This window comes from Poecilia reticulata, chromosome 2 (assembly GCF_904066995.2).
Source record: "Poecilia reticulata chromosome 2, P_reticulata-male-v2, whole genome shotgun sequence".
Classification (NCBI taxonomy): domain Eukaryota; kingdom Metazoa; phylum Chordata; class Actinopteri; order Cyprinodontiformes; family Poeciliidae; genus Poecilia; species Poecilia reticulata.
In genome coordinates, this window is record NC_088831.1 from 43,414,031 (window position 1) to 43,434,395 (window position 20,365).

Here is a 20,365-nt window from a genome sequence, read left to right on the forward strand (position 1 = left end):
GGATGAAACGTCCCGATGAGGATCTGCTGCAGCCCTTCGGTCAGCGAAAAGGAGGAGAGAAAACGTCCAGAAGAAAATGGATCCCAGCGTTTCAGGAACCGAGAGTTTTGTTCTTTTTAACAGCTGCACTTACTGGCAGCGTCACCACGGATTTACCTGAAGCAAAGTCTGACTGAAAAATGAGCGCCAACACACACACGCACGCACGCACACACACACACACACACACACACACACACACACACACACACACACACACACACACAGAGAGCTGAGTTGAACATCTATCTTATAAAATGTGGCTGTCAGCGCTGAAGTTGCAGCGCTGCCTCTGTCATGTTCCCTTACTGTCACCACTGGGCCTCCGCTGCTCACTCGGCTCTGCTGGTACAGAAATATATACATTTGTGAAAACAGCTTGTTAGTGCGATCTGTGTCTGCAGGAAAAACTTTAGAAAACACCAAGACTTCATGCTGTTTTTTTTTTTAGCATTTTGCTCATTTATTTTCATAACATTCCCCAACAATTTCCCAACCATGAGAAGCATAAGTCTAATTTATATCCTAGGATAAATCTACCTACTTTAACTTTTCAGCAAGCCTTTCTATTCGGCAAGCATGTGGCGACAGCGGAGAGGAAGAACTACCTTTTAACAGGAGGAAAGCTCCACCAGAACCAAAAAATATCATGTCAAATCTTTTTTTTTTTTTTTTTAGCTTTACATCATGTCATACATCCATCTGAAAAAAACCTGGAGTGTTGCCTTGAATATTTCATGCATGTTTGAGAAATCCTTTAATCTCCATGACAACCATGCAGCTGCCAAGCTGCAGCATGTTGAGACGACTTCCTGGAGGCAGAGCTTTCAGGAAGTCATTTTTTTTTAAAGACACAAAGGCCCAATTTCAACACGTTAAATCGGGATGCAAAATTTCTTTTCACTCGTATTTGATATATGTAGCATTTTTGTAACAACTGAAGGCAGCATTTACTTGATTGTGCTATAAAATGGCTCTAAAAGCCAGGAAAGAACATAATACCTCCACTGCACAGGAAGGTAAAGCAGACACCAGCAAAACAAAACAAACTGCTCAGAACCTCGGTGGCATTTCGACCACCATGTGTCACGTATTATAAAACTCCTACATGAAAAAGCTTTCCGGGGCTTTTTTCATAGCCAAAGGTATTGCGAAAACATTTTATCCCAGAGTGATGCACAAACACGAGTCCATGCATTTGTTACTGGGCTTTTGTGATTCTTACCCATCAAAATAGTAAAAAAAAGTCAGTTCAGCTTCTATGCACCACAGATTTGGAACAAACTTCCAGAAAACTGTAAAACAGCTGAAACACTGAGTGCTTTTAAATCTCAACTTAAAACCCACCTGTTTAGAGTTGCTTATGGCTAAATTAGGGTTAGAGTGCGGGTTTTGATGTCTTCCATGTTTTTATGTCTTTAATGTTTTTAATTTCTTTTTCTTTCTTTTCGACGTTTTAATGATGTAATGTTTTTTTTTATCTCTTTCTCACTGTTTATTTCTGTTTTTATTTTAATTATGTAAAGCACTTTGAAATGCCTTGCTGCTGAAATGTGCTATACAAATAAAATTTGATTGCTTGATTGATTGAAAAGCTGTAAATGTCTCAAAAACAGCTGCAGTTCTAATGAGACTTAAAGGAGAGTTCATATGAAGCTGTTCACATCAGCACCTTAACGGCTTTAATCCAACTCCAGTCCGTTTGTCTAGAAAGTCCGGTTCACTGGTGGAGCTGTGAATGCTAACGGGACCAAAACAATCAAACTCTGGTTCTGCAAACCTCGGTCTCGGTTCGGCTAAAGTGAACTCTGGTTCTGTTCGAAAGCATGAGAGGACATCAAGAGGACCGGAGACCGCTCCAAAAGCAGGAAGTGGACTGCAGTGCAGGGCATTCTGGGTAAATACAAGCAAAACAAACATGCTAGCTTAGCGCTAGCAGGAGAAATGGCTCGTGGTCTTTTACTAAAAAGAAAAGAGAAATCCTCCAACCGCTAAAATCTGAGGGCACTCCATTTTTGTTTACGTTTCATGAATAAGGAAGTTGCGCTCATGAGAGGTTTTCATGTTGTTTCCTTCAATATTTCTTGTTGCAGCGCCCCCACAGGTGAGGAGGGGAACAGGTTGCTCAAAGGGTTTGGCTGGTTTGACTCGGAGCAGCTTAAACTGCAACACGTTTCAGTTTTAATCCTAAATCTAACAGAGTCCACTGGACTGTCAGGTGTAAAACACCCTGAATCCTTCAAAGTGTTTAATAGCCAGGATTGAGGTGTAATAATTGTAAAATAATGCCTGTAGGCGTATCAATACCATCTATTTTTTATCCACCCACCACTGAACATTAATACTCGCCTTAAAAGACGAATATAATATGATTTTGTTTTTCTCCTTTTATTGGCAATAAGTGAAGAAAATGGTTATATGAATATTTTTCAACTGGAATAAATTTACAAGGAGAACGTGTTTGTTTATTTAACTGTAAAAACGAAAAGAATAATTTGAAAATGCATGAAATGCGTTTGAGAAAAGCGTTTGTTGTTACTGAGTTTTAATGGAGCTGCACTCTTCGCTGTAAATCTGGGATCCTGACGTCAAACAACCACAGAAATAAAAAAAATAAAAAATGAACGTTTCTCAGTCTATGTTTGTATTTTTGAGGATTTTCTATTGAGGAGCTTTTCAGACACCTGTTTATTTGCTGTCAATCATGAAGAAGAGAAAATAGTTATAATACGTCTCCTTTAAAGCACGCATACCTTGAACTTTCTGTTGTTTTGTTTCCGTCGGGTGTTTTTGCTTTCAATTGTTTCTTATAAGGAGTGCAGGTATTGGAATATTAGTCTCTGGGGTAATAATGAGGAAATGAAAATAGCTGAATAAACACCACAGATAGTTTGGCTTCTTGCTTTTTCTAACCTTCTGTTCAGTTTTATTCCAGACAAACTAATCCTGTCAGTCATTTTGTAATCAGGCGAGCAATTAATCAAATTTCCTTTGAGGTATTTAAGAATAGTAACATTTTCATTAAAATTCTCCCTGTTTTTTGAGTTTAAAACGTCTTTTAGCAGAAAAAATAGATTTCTAACTCGTCTATATTGGATTTTTCTCTTTAATAATATTTTTTTTTTGCCTGTTTCTCACAGACTCCCTTCTACAGCTGGATTTTCAACCTTTTCAAGCCGAGGACTTTCAGGTTGGGAGTCTTGCCTTTTCACATGGGCTGGAGTGAGACTTCCATTACCAGCCGCGGCGCCACCTGCTGCTCCCACAATCTCCGTAATCCAAAGACGCCAGATGCTGACGCCTCAATCACATTCACTGGCTGCCTCAGAAAATTTACCCACCATCCAACCACAGCCCTGCTCAAAGACCCGCATTACCCCGAAGTGGTGAGGCGGACTGTTTGCTCACAGCGATGGTGAGTCACCTGTAGCTGACATGGATGATAAAAAATACATCATGTGGTTCAGGATGGATGGATGTAATGCATGTACTGGAGGTTTCCAGGCAGTGAAGAGTTAAAGGTGAACTATTATGCTTCCTTTAAGAGGTTAAGATCGATGGGCGATACAAAACATGTTCGTCACATTTTAATACGTAAAATCCTTCTTAGATAATGGGATTTTATCTGCTTTAGGGGGGTCTGCTGCTGGCCACGTGCCCAACTCAACATTTACACTCGCCTGTGAAAATGACTGCAAGCAGATGCACAAAGAAACAACCGTAGATCTATGAAAGCAGAAGTTGAGCCTCCTGAGCAACCAACAAGAATGCAGCAGGTGGTTTCTGGATGACAAAGACAACAAAACACTTGTCTTTTCCAGCAGCCATTGTACAGCGCATACAGCGGTAAAACCAACTGACCACACGTTCTGGAGATCAGCTTTGGTTGCTAGGCAACGGGGGCAGAACTCTGATGATACATGATACTCTGCCTGTTCACATGACACTCTGCTCGTTCACATGATAATCTGAAGGTTCACATGATAATCTGCAGGTTCACATGATAATCTGCCTGTTCACATGATACTCTGCCTGTTCACATGATAATCTGTCTGTTCACATGATACTCTGTCTGTTCACATGATAATCTGCCTGTTCACATGATACTCTGTCTGTTCACATGATACTCTGTCTGTTCACATGATACTCTGCTCGTTCACATGATAATCTGCAGGTTCACATGATAATCTGAAGGTTCACATGATACTCTGCTTGTTCACATGATACTCTGCTTGTTCACATGATAATCTGCTGGTTCACGATACTCTGCTTGTTCACATGATAATCTGCCTGTTCACATGATACTCTGCTGTTCACATGATACTCTGCTTGTTCACATGATACTCTGCTTGTTCACATGATAATCTGCTGGTTCACATGATACTCTGCTGGTTCACATGATACTCTGCTTGTTCACATGATAATCTGCCTGTTCACATGATACTCTGTCTGTTCACATGATACTCTGCTTGTTCACATGATAATCTGCTTGTTCACATGATACTCTGCTGGTTCACGATACTCTGCTTGTTCACATGATAATCTGCCTGTTCACATGATACTCTGTCTGTTCACATGATACTCTGCCTGTTCACATGATACTCTGTCTGTTCACATGATACTCTGTCTGTTCACATGATACTCTGTTCACATGATACTCTGCCTGTTCACATGATAATATGCTGATCCACATGATACTCTGCTTGTTCACATGATAATCCGCCTGTTCACATGATACTCTGCTTGTTCACATGATATTCTGCTTGTTCACATTATAATCTGCTGGTTCACGATACTCTGCTTGTTCACATGATAATCTGCCTGTTCACATGATACTCTGTCTGTTCACATGATACTCTGCTTGTTCACATGATAACCTGCTTGTTCACATGATAATCTGCTGGTTCACGATACTCTGCTTGTTCACATGATAATCTGCCTGTTCACATGATACTCTGCTTGTTCACATGATACTCTGTCAGTTCACATGATACTCTGCTTGTTCACATGATACTCTGTTCACATGATACTTTGCCTGTTCACATGATAATATGCTGATCCACATGATACTCTGCTTGTTCACATGATAATCCGCCTGTTCACATGATACTCTGCTTGTTCACATGATATTCTGCTTGTTCACATTATAATCTGCTGGTTCACATGATACTCTGCTTGTTCACATGATACTCTGCTTGTTCACATGATACTCTGCTGGTTCACATGATACTCTGCTTGTTCACATGACTGCCTGTTCACATGAGACTCTGCTTGTTCACATGACTCTGCCTGTTCACATGATACTCTGCTTGTTCACATGATACTCTGCTTGTTCACATGATACTCTGCTGGTTCACATGAGACTCTGCCTGTTCACATGAGACTCTGCCTGTTCACATGAGACTCTGCCTGTTCACATGATAATCTGCCTGTTCACATGATACTCTGCTTGTTCACATGATACTCTGCTTGTTCACATGATACTCTGCTGATTCACATGATAATCTGCTGGTTCACATGATACTCTGCCTGTTCACATGATACTCTGCCTGTTCACATGATACTCTGCTTGTTCACATGATACTCTGCTGGTTCACATGATACTCTGCTGGTTCACATGATACTCTGCTGGTTCACATGATACTCTGCCTGTTCACATGATACTCTGCCTGTTCACATGAGACTGCCTGTTCACATGATACTCTGCTTGTTCACATGACTCTGCCTGTTCACATGATACTCTGCTTGTTCACATGACTGCCTGTTCACATGATACTCTGCTTGTTCACATGATACTCTGCCTGTTCACATGATACTCTGCTTGTTCACACTTCAGTATTTATTGATTTTTCTGCACATCTAAAACATTTTAAACAAAGCGCAGCTTAGAAGCTAAAAAAAAACCCCCACTAGCTTAAATGCTATTTGACACAACATTGGTAAAGCAGCCAATCCAGGACCACTGATTATTTTCCTCGCTGCTAATTGGCTGAACCGTTAAGGGTGAACCGTTAACATAGAAGCGCTAAGACGGTTTCTATGTTTTAATGCATATTAAAGTATATTTGATGTTTGAACTACTAAAATATGCAGTTGTAATTTTTTAATAGAAGGTCTCAAGTATTTGAGGATAAATTTCCCACAAACTGAACAGCGAACAGGTGGAAACATGTATTAATTAAACCAACTACTCTCTGCAGTTCTTATCCAGATCCTGCATTAAAAGCAGTTTAGTTGCTTAATAACTGCTGCAGTAAAAACACACGATTGCTTTAAGCTCCACTAATATTTACTGTGTTCTCCTAAAGGTGTGAAATCATCATATCTTTATAATGATCTGAATGTTTCACAGCTCTGAACTTCGGTCAGACACCGAGAAATGAATCATCACTGATATTACATGTTCCTTCAGGAAACGTGTTCTCAGGATCTTAATTATTCAGCACCTCTAATGTAAATGGCTGATAAATTATACCGTGACTAATTTATTATTATTGTACTATCAGAGTGAAATTAAATACGTGTGTATAATTTCCAAAGCAGGTTCTATTTTAAGTCTGGACTCTAAAAAAAGAGAAATTTCACCATAAAACATTGTTGAGAGGAAATGAAACGTCTAATTTTTTTCAGCCCACATGGCCATAAAAGCAGGCAGAAAAAGAATCAATGATTCTAAATTTGACACATTGCACTTTCAAAGCACCCTTGTTTACTTTGAAGCCAACTCTTTTCGTTTAACCCTCCTGTCAGTCACGTTTTCACTCCTGGACCGGCACAAAACGAAAAGAAAACCGACTCTCCCACAGGAACGAGGCCTGTAATAGCATATTGATCAAAAATGAATCCAGAGCACAAATGAGAACATGGCAAAGCACAAATATTACAAACTACCTGGGCCTGGCTAAACGAAGGCTGGGTCGATGCAGGATTAATTGTGTTCGTCTCAGATCACAGCTGAATAACGGCGGCCCTTGTGTTTGTGTGACACTAAAGTGTTACAGCAGAGCGAATCTGCAGGAGAAGATGATTTATTTCACTCGGGGAGAAAAACATTCCGTCTTTGGGAACTTTAAATGTGGAAAAAGTTTCGTTTGGACCTAAAGACGACCTAGAGTCAGCAAACAGCTGATTACAGCTGGAAACCAGAGAGCAGGTGGGAAATCTGATGAACTTTGACCTGAACAAACACACTGAGACGGTTACAAAGTCGGCCCTCTGTCGCCTGAAGAACGTTTTTCCATCTTTAGTCGCATTGATTACTGCAACAGTGCCAGAGAGAAGCAGCATTCAGCTTCTATGCACCACAGATCTGGGGCAAACTTCCAGAAAACTGCAAAACAGCCGAAACACTGAGTTACCCACCTGGTTAGAGTTGCTTTTGAACCATAACAAATGGAACGTTAATGAATACATTTAATGATTTTGATGATGGGACTTGACAAAATGTAATATTTGTTACATTTTGTCTCAATTGGTGACTGTATGATGTTTTCATGACTTTATTTTTGTGTTTTTATCATGTAAAGCACTTTGAACTGCTGCTGAAATGTGTCATAAAATAAACTTGATTACTTGATTGATTGCTAATCGATGGCAGCTCTAAACAGGTTGGTCTCAGAAAACCTCAAAACAGTCGAAACACTGACTTACGCACTTTGTTGGATCTGCTTTTGAACCATAATTAACTGAACATTAACCGACGTATTTGATGTGTTTTGATGATTACATTGAAAAAATTAAATGTTTGTTTCTGGTTTTCACAACTCGCACCACAATTGTATCTTTTTAAAAGCATTTGTTTAAAAAAATAAAAATAAAAATACTAACTTGATCGCCACTGAATATAAGTAGACTTTTCCATCATAAACAGTAAATCCAAACCGCTGAACATAATTATTATAATAAAGCTTTAAAAATAAACACTGATAATGTAAAGTACGAGTGGGTGATTGGACTTAAAATATTACAGTATTTTGTGGTAAAATTGCGATAATGCTAAAAACTACGTTTCGGTTCACACAGTACTTCTTTTGTGCTGGTGTTCCTTCATCTTTATCTGCGTCATGGAGAAACTGTGACTTACGTGGCAAAAGAAGTAATTATTGCAATCACTAACGTTTCTCCTGATATAGTTTTTGAAAAGTTACTATTTGGACTTTTATTTATAACGGTTTTTTTTTAATGTAACTGTGTCACAGCAATAATAGACCCACAAAAACAAATACAGCTCTTGGAAAACATCCCATTGGTAAAATCTGCGTACAGAAACTGTTTTTACTCGTATTCTCTAATTTACCGACATCTACTGACAGTGGGTAAAATAGTTAGACCAACTACGATAATCAATCCGATAAGCAATGTTTTACTCTTCAACACTGACTGTTTCAAGGTCTCCAACATTGTCCTGTTGGGCGACGGGGCCTGGATAATACCTGGATAATACCCGTGTTAAACGGACGGCGGAGTCCGACGACGACAGGCGCTTAAATTCCGTAACGAAAGTGTTTTTATCTTTTTTTCAAAACTCTCTCTTTCTTGCTGTTTATTCAATGTCACATGCCGTTTTTATTTAGTATTTTAATTATGTAAAGCACCTTGAAATGCCTTGCTGCTGAGATTGTCATGATGGGTTTGAGGTTCTTGACCCACATGCAGAAACATTCAGAGGCGAATGGGTCTAGTTAAAGGTTTATTTACAGCTCTGACAAAAAGAACACAAGATATCACAGTCAAAGGGAGATCTACTTCGGTCCAGGGTCCGGGGATATAGTGGTGACTGGAGAGCGAGCGGGGAGAGACAAGCGGATCCGGGTAGGCGAGGCTATTTCCAGGTTGTAGGCTGACCAGGTGGTTCGCAGGGCTGAAGGGCGGACAGGTTGGTCTTTCCCGCTAGACCGAGAGGGAACGGTGCAGGGGCGGCAGGAGAGGATTCCTCCGAACTCGGGTATCACGAAAGGTTCCAATGAAACTTGCAACGACCAATGCTGGCAAACACTCTGGCGAGGAGGAACTGGCCGCCTGCTGCTCATATACTCCTCATGGTGATGATCATTTCTTGCAGGTGCGTCAACTGAGACCCGTTGGCCCACCTTCTGAAAAGATGTAGCCACAAGGAGCCCTCTGGTGGATAAACCTGGAAAAAACACAACTACCCCAGCCTGGTCCCCAACAGAGATGTGTTATACAACTAAAATTTGATTGATTGATTGGTTTACAGATTTACAGGATAAAACGGCTTTTAAAAGGAAAAACTTGTTTAAACATGTCTGTTTTTCCCAGGACTTTGTCCAAATTCTGTAAAACTGAAGATACATTACAACCTTTTTGCAAAGCTTTATTTTAGAGCGTTTTAATCTGTCTGAGTCTCGGGGGAAATTAAGCTCTCATCCCTCTCCGTCCTTCATCGTCAGAGTGATGTTTTTGTTCAGAGTGACTGGGTTTTCTCACTCTTCTCCCTTTGGTGTGAGCTCCATGAAACAACGGTCTGGGACTGTAGTCTGTTTTTGATCGATCGCTTTTTTGAAACGATCCAACGCTGAATGTTACAGACCTGCTAGTTTGATCATCTGCTAGAGCGGAAACATCTTGAGGCGCAGAATAACAATAATCATGGCTGGGACTTTGTCTCAAGCCACATTACAGAGACGGGATGTTCAATAACAGCCATGGAAACGCAGAGCAACAGACATTCAGGGTATTTTCACATCTCATAGTCCAGTAGACTCAGTTTTATTGGGCACCAAAATTGCAACATTTGCTAAGTTTTCTCTCTGCTCCGAGTCAAACCAACCTGTTCCCCTCCTGGCCTGCTGGGGCGCTGCGCCAAGAACCACTGAAGGAAACAACACAAAAACCTCTGAAGACACTGAGAGCTACTTCCTTCTTCACAAAATGGAAACAAAAATGGAGGCATCAGAATTTAGTGGTTGTAGGATTTCTCTTTTGTCTTTGGCTAAATAAAGACCAGGAGCCATTTCTGCTGCTAACGCTAGCTAGCAAGTTTGTTTTGGTTGTATTTACCCAGAATGCCCTGTGCTTTAGACCACTTCCTTCGTTTGGAGCGGACTCCGATCTGCTTGCTGCTCGCACATAGCTGGACAATAAATCACTAACAATATGCATCGTGACCGATAAGTGATCAATATCAATAGCTATAAACCTCCTACAGCAAGCTAAGCTAGGTTGGTAGCTTCAACCAACTCACCCACTCTTTGGTTACCTAGCAACAACCTGTTGAGTAACGTGCGCAGCAGCAGTTTCAGGTTTTGCCTCATAAATGATTAGACATAAAAAACAGTGGTGTGGAATGAAAACAGGATAAAACAGGGAAGGTCACATTAATAGTTTAGCTTTATTTCAGGTATTTGAAACCAAAAACTAACCAATAATTATCCATTATGACGGACATGAAACGCTTAAATTGTGATTTCAGCCATATTGTCCATCATTATGTTCTCACTTAGTGACTGTATGGTGGTTTTTATGACTTGGTTTTAAACAACTTGAAGCATTTTGAACTGCCTTGTTGCTGAAATGTGCTGTACATCATGAACTGGAACCCGACCAGGGATCATTTCAGCTGAGCCCAGATCTATAGTTTGTGAAGACCAGAGTTTGTTTTTCTGGTCCGATTACGCGTTCACATCTCCCCAAAAGAACCAAACCAACTGCAGTCTGATTAAACCGGACTGGTGAGTGAATGATGCATCCTCAGAGTTGCTAATTATCATGCATTTATTTCAGAAGTGGAATAAAACCTGAAGCTAATTCACATTTGCATGAACAGAACATGCAGACTTCATACTTGGCTGAAGCTTGAACCATTTGCCCTTTTAGCTTCCAGCAGCCGCTAAGCAAACAGAAGGTAGGAGTGAAGTAAACAGAAACAACACGACAACAAAAAGACCAAACCAGACCTGGAGACACAAACAGAATGTGTCAGCCATACAAATACCCCCCGAAGGCAAACATCTCCCCCCAAAACACGACATGCTTACACTGGCATGGCAATTATTTAGCTGCGAGGCCAAGCAGTGATTGAGGTGAATGTAAAGACGGAGCAGTGTGTTTGTTTTCGCCACCCAGAGGCCCGTGTGCAGCCATGAGTGGCACAGATGGTTGTTTTAGCAGCAGGTGAGGGAACTTCAAACAAAGCGGGGTGAGAGCAGCTTTGGGTGAAGATGTTTAAAACATCAGCTCCTGCCAGGAGGCAGCAAGGTCATTTCACATGCATTCATTATTGATTCCCTTTTATGGAGAGTCGGATCCAGAAGCGCTCTGGTCCGCGCAGCGTCTCCGAGGCGCCGCCGCCGCCGCTTAAACGCTTTTATTAAAACCAAGAAGACGCTCCGCTACTTCCCAGACGAACCTCTGCATGTTTGGTTCTGGTTCTGGTGTAGAGCAGAACCAGAACCAGAGCCAGAGCCAGAACCAGAGAGGTCTGGAAGGCTGATACGATTTTATTTTTACTTGTCGAATAAATAAACACACAATACTTTAACAAAATAAGCAAAGCATATTTCTGTAGACAAGCGACATGTAAATTATAGATTTAAAACAAAAAAAGTCTTGTTTTCATTTTTTTTCTTTAAAAAGCAAAAAAGATCCTAAAATTTCTAGATTTTGTTTTCTTGTCTTTTTAACAACAAAAACATGATTTTGTTTATTTTGACAAGTTTTTTAAAATCTGCATTTTAAGCTAAAGCCGTTGTTTTTGGTTCATATTACTAAAAAATCAAATTGTTTTTTTGATGCACCTTCTATTTTCACTTGTAAGATTTTAATTGTTTGCATCTTTTGAAAGGGGAAATTTCCTCCTGACGTTGTTTTTGGTTTAGATGTTTGTTGAACCATCAAAACCGTTGCAGGGATACAGAACAGAGTTATTTCTTCTGCTGACATGAATTATGATATTATTGGCAAAACACAACACAGACGGGAAGAAAATCTCAAAATGACTTTTTGAAAATCTGAGAAGAAACATTATTAAAACATTAGTCACCTTAAATGGCATTCAGGACTTTCTTCCTGACTTGAAAGGAGACTTTGGGAAAAGGATGGCAGAGCCCCCAGATAAATTGGGGTAAAGGTGAGCGCCTGGGGGGTCACAGAGGGCAGAAAGAGAGAAATGAGCAGCAGCAGAATGACGATCAGTCTGTGGGAAGGAAAACCGTCCTGCACCACATTATTACTGCTCACCGTCTGACAAACTGACTGCTGTTTAAGATGGAAATCAACGAATTTGGACTTCAAGTTTTATCACAATATTTTTTGCTATTATTGAGTTAACAATAAAAGTGACGACAGGAATTATTCTTTATTCCTTTTTACAACATTTTGCAAGTTTTTAGAAAGTATTCATAGGAAATTCTATCAAAATAGTTGTAAACATGAATTTTCTTTTACCTCATTCATTGTATTAGTTCATTTATTCTGAAATATCTGTCAAACATGACAATTAGCAGTTGATAGCTAATCAAGGGGCTGCACAGTGGCGCAGTTGGTAGAGCTGTTGCCTTGCAGCAAGAAGGTTCTGGGTTCGATTCCCGGCCCGGTCTTTCTGCATGGAGCCTCCATGTTCTCCCTGTGCATGGTGGGTTTTCTCCAGGTACTCCGGTTTCCTCCCACAGACCAAAACCATGACTGTCAGGTTAATTGGCCTCTCTAAATTGCCCCTAGGTGTGAGTGTGTGTGTGCATGGTTGTGTGTCTCTGTGTTGCCCTGCGACAGACTGGTGACCTGTCCAGGTGACCCCGCCTCTCGCCCGGCACCCTAGCTGGAGATGAGAACCAGCAACCCTCCCGACCCCACTGAGGGACAAGGGTGTAAGAAAATGGATGGATGGCTAATCAAGTCCCACTTTGACATAGCATTGCTCAACGTCAATGGTAGAAATATTTTCATCAAGTTTAGTTGTGCTATAGATATCCTGTATAACGGATTATTATTCACTTATATTGTAATTTATTCAACAGGAGACCTGAAAATAATTGATTTATGATTTTTGTTGTCTCTTCTGTGAAACTGCTACTCCTACTTTTGTTTTCTTGTAAAATGTGCACAATAAACGTTCTTATACATATGCCACAGAATGGTATATTACATGCATTACGGTAATCAGTTATAGTATAATTTAATCAAAAACAGGGCTTAGAATTTCTGTTTTTTATTTTTTTAAGTGTTTTCATTCAGATTTTGACTCTTGTTGACATTATTTTAATCATTCAGATCTTCATTAACCAGCTACCTTCTCTTATTGAATGATCCCCAATAATACTGAATTAAATTATAATATGTCCCTCCTGTTACGGAGGAAATATCTTCCGTCTTGACCCGATATCAGTCACTGTGATTAATTCCCTCATCACTTCATTAGAGAACTGCCACTCAGGAATCGGGAGGAAGTGGGTTGATTGACCGATTCTCAGGGGAAATAATCCAGAATCAGCCCGAAGCTGCAGGTACAAACCGTTTTACACAAAAACCTGGAGTTAAAATACCTGGCATTAATATTCCAGGCCTCAACAGGAACATTACACTGGAAAGGCAGAAACACAGAGCAGGATCCATAGATTATTGGACTTGTTGTTGCATCAAGCAGCAAGACAGACGTCAAACGCTGACAGGGAGAATCACTGAGGGTTAAAGTCACATAAACTCGGCTTCATCGATTCAACACGTCAGGAATATCGGTTTATTTTTTTACGGGAATGTTTTCCAGCCCACCAGCTCAGACCCAACATGCTTGAGCTTCGGTCTGTGTTCATTTCACCACAAAATGGTTTAATAACTGTCATTAACGCCACGTTTTGATGCATGAAGAACGCCCAGACAGTCACCATCCTGTAAAGTTTCTGTCTGAGGAACTGAATCAGAGAAAACTCATGGCTTCACGCAGCTCCGTCATTTCTCACCTACAAACCTCAGTCTGGGTTTGGGTCTGGAAGCAGGAAGCGGGCCGCGTCCTGAGCTTTTATCATACGTCACGCATCTATGTCTGTGTTAGCTTTCCTTTATTTGTTTAGCTTGTTTTGTACTGAAGCAGAGAAAATGTACTGTTTCACAACAGTTTTCCCAAACGAGTTAACGTCCCAATGGTTTTTTCAAAGTAACTTTCTGATCGATTTCTTCAGATTAAGGTAATTTTGAGACAATAAACTATCAAAACTTGTTTTCTCCACATCAACTCTTCTCAAGAAAACCATCATCAGGAGGATTACATGCTGAAAACGTCCGCTCTCGGCTTCTACAGCTGTTTTTTTTCAGCGTTGTGTTTTGGTTTGTTTCTTGACTTTTGTATGGAAAGGTTAAAAATAGCCAAAATAAATCAGCAACAAAGGATCCGCTGTGTGTTTGGAAACCCTGGTAAAAGTCTCAACAGGAACAAGAACCTCCTGATAAATCAGATCCAGGTTTTGGACCCGAGCTCTTTCCTTTTGATCGGATCTGAAACGTTGGGAGGACAGAGGGAGCCGAACGAACGCGAGGCAGGAAGGTCTGTGGCTAATGAGGTGGAAGAACCCGTCACGCCCGTCCATTTCTCTGCCTGCTCCGCCATCCACACGTCCGGGAGGCGGAGGGAGGAACCCGACAGGCCGAGCGGTCCCGCCGTTTTAATGGCCATCACCTGCTCAGCGCCGACATGTCGCACCTTCCATCCCAGAATCATCACAGGTCCAAACTGCCACCAGAACCGCAGGCCCCGGCGCTTTATTTGTTTTGATAGACGGATTTATTTTGTTGTCTTGTGCAACTTATGATGCAGGTCCAAATGTGTTGCTGGGAATCTCCAAAAAGCCTCAATAGCAAGAGGACCAGGAACGCTAAAAATAAAAGATCCTGACAATTTTTCTCAGAATTCTGACTTTAATCTTTAAGGATTAAAGAAGAATAAAAACAGGATAATTAAAGACAATTCTGAAAAAACTGTTAGAAATGTTAAAAGATTAAAATTCTTTAGCTTGTGAGATTTTGTCAGAATCTCACAATTCTGATTAAAATGGTCAGAATTGTGAGATTGATGTTAACATTTTCAAAGTCAGAATTCTGAGGAAAATCATTTTTTCAGAGATCCTCATGTTCTTCCCTCCCAGTGGGACGGATTATCGTGTTTCTTCAGACCAACCGTTGCACCCTTTACGTTTAAAACGTCTGAAAATGAATTGATCTTTTATTGCCGCAGTAAAACATCGCGCAGGAAAAGTCAACCTCCTACTTAAAAGTGATTTTTTTCAGTGTGGAAAAACAGTGAGGTGATAATTCTGAGCATCAAAGTCTGTTGCAGCATCATTTCAAGCAGCTGTCTGTCTGTCTGTCTGTCTGCTAACTGCTGTCCTGCAGCCAACGCGACAGCAGGAAGGCTGTAAACAAACCGAGGTCGGCCTCTCATCACCCGGTTCCAGGGAGCTCCGGTTCTGGTCCACAAGGCCAGGCTACGGTCATTTCTACACTTAGATCTAAATGACACCATCAGCTTCATGCGTGAAGCTGTTTGAAATAAACAAAGGTTCGCAAAGTGTTGTTCTAGCATGTTACAAATAGAGACAACTTTTTAAAATGTGCCAAAGGCTTCCTGGTATAAATATCGCATTTTCTGGACTGTAAAGGTGTTTTTCCCACCTGATGGTTCAGGTTGATTGGAGACCAAATGGAAACATTTGTTTCTTTTCCAGTGTCTGGTTCTCCGTCTCTCTGCTCCGAGTGAAACCAGATTTCATGCAGGATGGGTCAGCAGGGTCAGTGGAGGAGTCGACTACAGGCCTGTCACAATAAACAATTAATCGCATGATAAATTAAAACAAACTCAATCATTTTCATTTGCTTGATTTATCGTTTTCCTCTTTTCTTTCTTTTTTTACCAAAACTGAGTGTTAAACTCTTCAGTCTGGTGCTTTGGTCTCAATTATCCTTTTCTGAGAGAATTTTGTTTACACAGACTTCATCGTTCATTTCGTTTGTCGTTTCTGTTGTTTGTTTATTTTGGATATTTCAAACGTCTTTCAGATCCAGTGTTTAAAGTTTATTGATCTCTGATAATGTGTTCCTGCCATTATTACTGTTAAGTTACTTGGAAAATGGGCTCAAAACAACAATATTATCGTTTATCGCAATAAGTTTATCGTCAGTATCGTGACAGGCCCACCTGATAAAGCGCATCGGCAACCCAAGTCTGGTTTTAGATGGATTTGTGTGACCAGACCCTGGCCAGCCTGAATGTGAGTTTTAAATGACGGGCAGCTGCATTTAGTCAGATAACAGACATGAAAAATGGCTTCACCCCCAGCTAAACGATGGGCAGCGTACTGACTCTGTCCTGCATGCGTCTATGAAATTAGCAAAGCGTTTATACAGAAAAATGGCAAGAAAATCTCCAATTTGTTTGGTTTTTGAACAAACAGAACAACCTTGGTCAAGCCGCTGCTCTGACGTAACACTGCAGTTTTCTGAGAAACTAAAAGTGGATTCTTATTATCTATGAGGCAGAATTAACAGAAGGAAATGCTTAACAACATCAGTCCATTGAATCCTTATAATGAGTTTCCCTTTAATTTCATTACTGAAATCAATCAACTGATACTTCCAGAATGTTTTTATCTGCAGATGCTGAGCTTTAAATTCGGTTTTTAAATTCCAGGTGACATATAAACAGTACACCGTTTAAATCTGGGCTGTCAATCGTGGTTTAGCCAGGCTAATTGAGAACATGAGAGGCTGCTTCATTTGAATTAGGAAGCAAATTTTGGGCTGATTGCTCTCTCGAATGAGCGCCGCAGACGGTGGCTGGAACCTGCGGGAGGTCAAGGGGAGGACATGTTTCTGAAAGAAAATGGAAAAACTTATTCAGCTGATGACGCAAGCCAAATTTCAATTTTCAAAAGCCAACACGGGCCCTCCCGCAAAGTCAATAACTTATGTCTGGCTGTTTTACATAACTAATCGAGCAGAGTTGAAGGGAGTCATTGGATGCTAAAACCTCATTATCCTGCCTGGCGACCTTGGCACATGAGCTGAATGAGGAAATATCGTCTCCTGGAGACGCAAAGAGGCGCTTTGAACACGATGTTCAGAGGCTGTCAGAACGCCGCAACCTGGCCGCGACGCACGCAGGCAGGATGCAACCCGACCGCGACGCACCGCGGGCAGGACACACCGCAGGTAGGATGCAACCTAGCTGCAATGCACCGCGGGCAGGATACAACCTAGCTGCAACGCACCGCAGGCAGGATGCAACCTAGCTGCAATGCACCGCGGGCAGGATACAACCTAGCTGCAACGCACCGCAGGCAGGATGCAACCTAGCTGCAACGCACCGCAGGCAGGATGCAACCTAGCTGCAATGCATTGCAAGCAGGATGCAACCCGATCGCGACGCACCGCAGGCAGGATGCAACCTAGCTGCAATGCACCGCAGGCAGGACACACCGCAGGCAGGATGCAACCTAGCTGCAATGCATTGCAAGCAGGATGGAACCCGACCGCGACGCACCGCAGGCAGGATGCAACCTAGCTGCAATGCACCGCAGGCAGGACACACCGCAGGCAGGATGCAACCTAGCTGCAATGCATTGCAAGCAGGATGGAACCCGACCGCGACGCACCGCAGGCAGGATGCAACCTAGCTGCAATGCACCGCAGGCAGGACACACCGCAGGCAGGATGCAACCTAGCTGCAATGCATTGCAAGCAGGATGGAACCCGACCGCGACGCACCGCAGGCAGGATGCAACCTAGCTGCAACGCACCGCAGGCAGGATGCAACCTAGCTGCAACGCACCGCAGGCAGGATGCAACCTAGCTGCAACGCACCGCAGGCAGGATGCAACCTAGCTGCAACGCACCGCAGGCAGGATGCAACCTAGCTGCAATGCACCGCAGGCAGGATGCAACCTAGCTGCAACGCACCGCAGGCAGGATGCAACCTAGCTGCAACGCACCGCAGGCAGGATGCAACCTAGCTGCAATGCACCGCAGGCAGGACACACCGCAGGCAGGATGCAACCTAGCTGCAACGCACCGCAGGCAGGATACAACCTAGCTGCAACGCACCGCAGGCAGGATGCAACCTAGCTGCAATGCATTGCAAGCAGGATGGAACCCGACCGCGACGCACCGCAGGCAGGATGCAACCTAGCTGCAATGCACCGCAGGCAGGACACACCGCAGGCAGGATGCACCGCAGGCAGGATGCAACCTAGCTGCAATGCACCGCAGGCAGGATGCAACCCGATCGCGATAATTGGCAATATTGGGGGTTTTTTGAGACCATTTTTAAGTAATGTATAGATAATATTGCAGTTTTGCCCACTCAAAGACCAATAAACTTATATTTTTTCCCCCAACAAAATTAAGAAAACTTAATTGTAATTATTTTTCCAACTAATACCAACTTCTGTGTTCGCAAATGTATAAAAATACCCCAAAGAATAATTGAGGTCTAATGCATGTCAGATTGTGATCTACTGAATATTTAATAAAACTGGAGTCAAACTCAACTGGGGGTTTTTCTGTTGAAGCCAACATTCAGGTGTCGTTAGCTGTTAGCTAAGCTGCTAGCGTGGATTAAATAAAAGCCGATACATTATTTTCAGTGTTTTTTCGTGTTGTGTGACATGGCCCTCCTTTGGTTTGCTGTTAACATCTCAGTGACATGATGGCACATAACTCAGCAGCGATACGATCTGGTGTTGGCTGCTGTGAAGAGCAGATATGCTAATATATTGCATGATTTATTGTAGTAAAGCCGAGTTCAGACATAAAAAGGTGAGATTAGTTATGCACTCAGCACAGTGTTACAGTCACGCTCCTGGTTTTAAGTCGCATGCTCAAAGCTTTGCTACATTTCCAGCTATCATTCATTTGAATTGATTTCTGGATCCTTCCTGAAGTCTGAATGACAAAGTGTCTGTTTTAGATGAATAACTGGTGAGCAGCGCGACCTAAATAAGTCTGAAATAAACCCTGTCCTGGTCTTTTCAGCTGTTTGTCATCGACTTCATGAAACTAATTAGGAAAAGTAAAAACTGAGAGGGAATCTAAAATATAACAACATAGAAACAAAATAATATTTAATAAGATTTTAACATTAATGTCTCACCAAAACAACCCAACTTTTATCTCTTACCTTTGATTCCATTTATTATGTGTTAACATTAGTGGGACCTGATAGCAAGAGGCCGGCCATAAAACAAACCAAATAAACAAAGACAAGGGGAAGATTGATCAAGAATTCAGACAGAAACTGAGCCGAGTGTAAATATCAACCCAGAATCCCAACATAATGTCTCTAAATCCTGAGATTAATTTCTAAATTCATTTTTCTCAGTGGCCTTAATCTTCTTCCATACTCTGCTACATTTTGTTTTTATTTTGTTTTTCTGTAAAATGCTAATACATAAACTTCTAAAAGAAAAGCAACATGGGAATTTGACATTAATATTTTTAAATTTTATACTTTATATAAGTTTTTCATGCGGCGCTGCTCAACCCCTTCCTCCACTCTCTGCTACGCTACAGCTTCTCCCCATCAGCAAAATGCTAACGCTAATTAGCACAGCCACCGATGACGGCAGACAAACGGATTTCCTGAAACGGTAAGTTGTTTCTCCACCATTAATACATTTAGCATCGACTACATGAGATTGATTGACAGCGATAAGACCCGCCTCCTGGCTCTGATTGGTTGGTTTTGGTGAATATTAGAGGAGTAGCTCAGGGAGCAGATCGATAAACTCTCATCATAAAATGCAACAACATGGTGAGTTTTGGGTAAAAACATTATTTATAAAAATTACTGCAGCTTTAATGGAAACATGGAAATAAAATAAAAAAACTTGTTTTGTTGCTTGGATGAGGTGTTTTTTTGGGCCGCGTCAAATTTGGTTTATTTTACAACACTGCAATGGAAACAATTATTTTGCAACACGAGTCACATGATCAACAACAGGATGGTACTACTGGCAGAAACCACAAAGAAGACCACAGGACTTGGTAGGAGGATGATGTTTTATAAACAAACTTATTCATGTTTGGTTTTAATTGCATTTCTCATTTAACCCTTTGCAGTCGAGGTCTAAATGGCCGTCCCAGTCTCTCTTCTCTGTGCGTCAGCGCTCGCTATGAAGCCATGTAGCGATAGCTAGCAAAACTACTACTAACCCTACACACACCACAAACTCTAACTAACACACTTATAGTCTAAAAAACCCATCGAAACACTCAGTAAAATCCCCAGCATCGCTGCACCCTCGTCTCTTGCCGTATCCAAATTTCCCCCCACCCCCTCGTCTCTTTCCGCGTCTCTTTCCGCGTGTCTCTGTTCTACCTAGCA

General features: G+C 41.6%; 1 long non-coding RNA gene across 6 annotated transcripts in view; it reads right to left on the reverse strand.

The window, feature by feature from the left end:
- The window catches only part of LOC103461821 (uncharacterized), a 114,474-nt gene that overhangs the window by 5,484 nt on the left and 88,625 nt on the right, over positions 1–20,365 (reverse strand). For 2 of the 6 annotated variants that reach the window (XR_014086687.1, XR_014086686.1), the window contains exon 3: positions 15,658–15,798. The exons of the other annotated variants lie outside the window; for them this stretch is intronic. This is a non-coding gene — a long non-coding RNA (uncharacterized LOC103461821). The remainder of the gene's footprint in view (positions 1–15,657; positions 15,799–20,365) is intronic. 6 annotated transcript variants of the gene reach the window in all.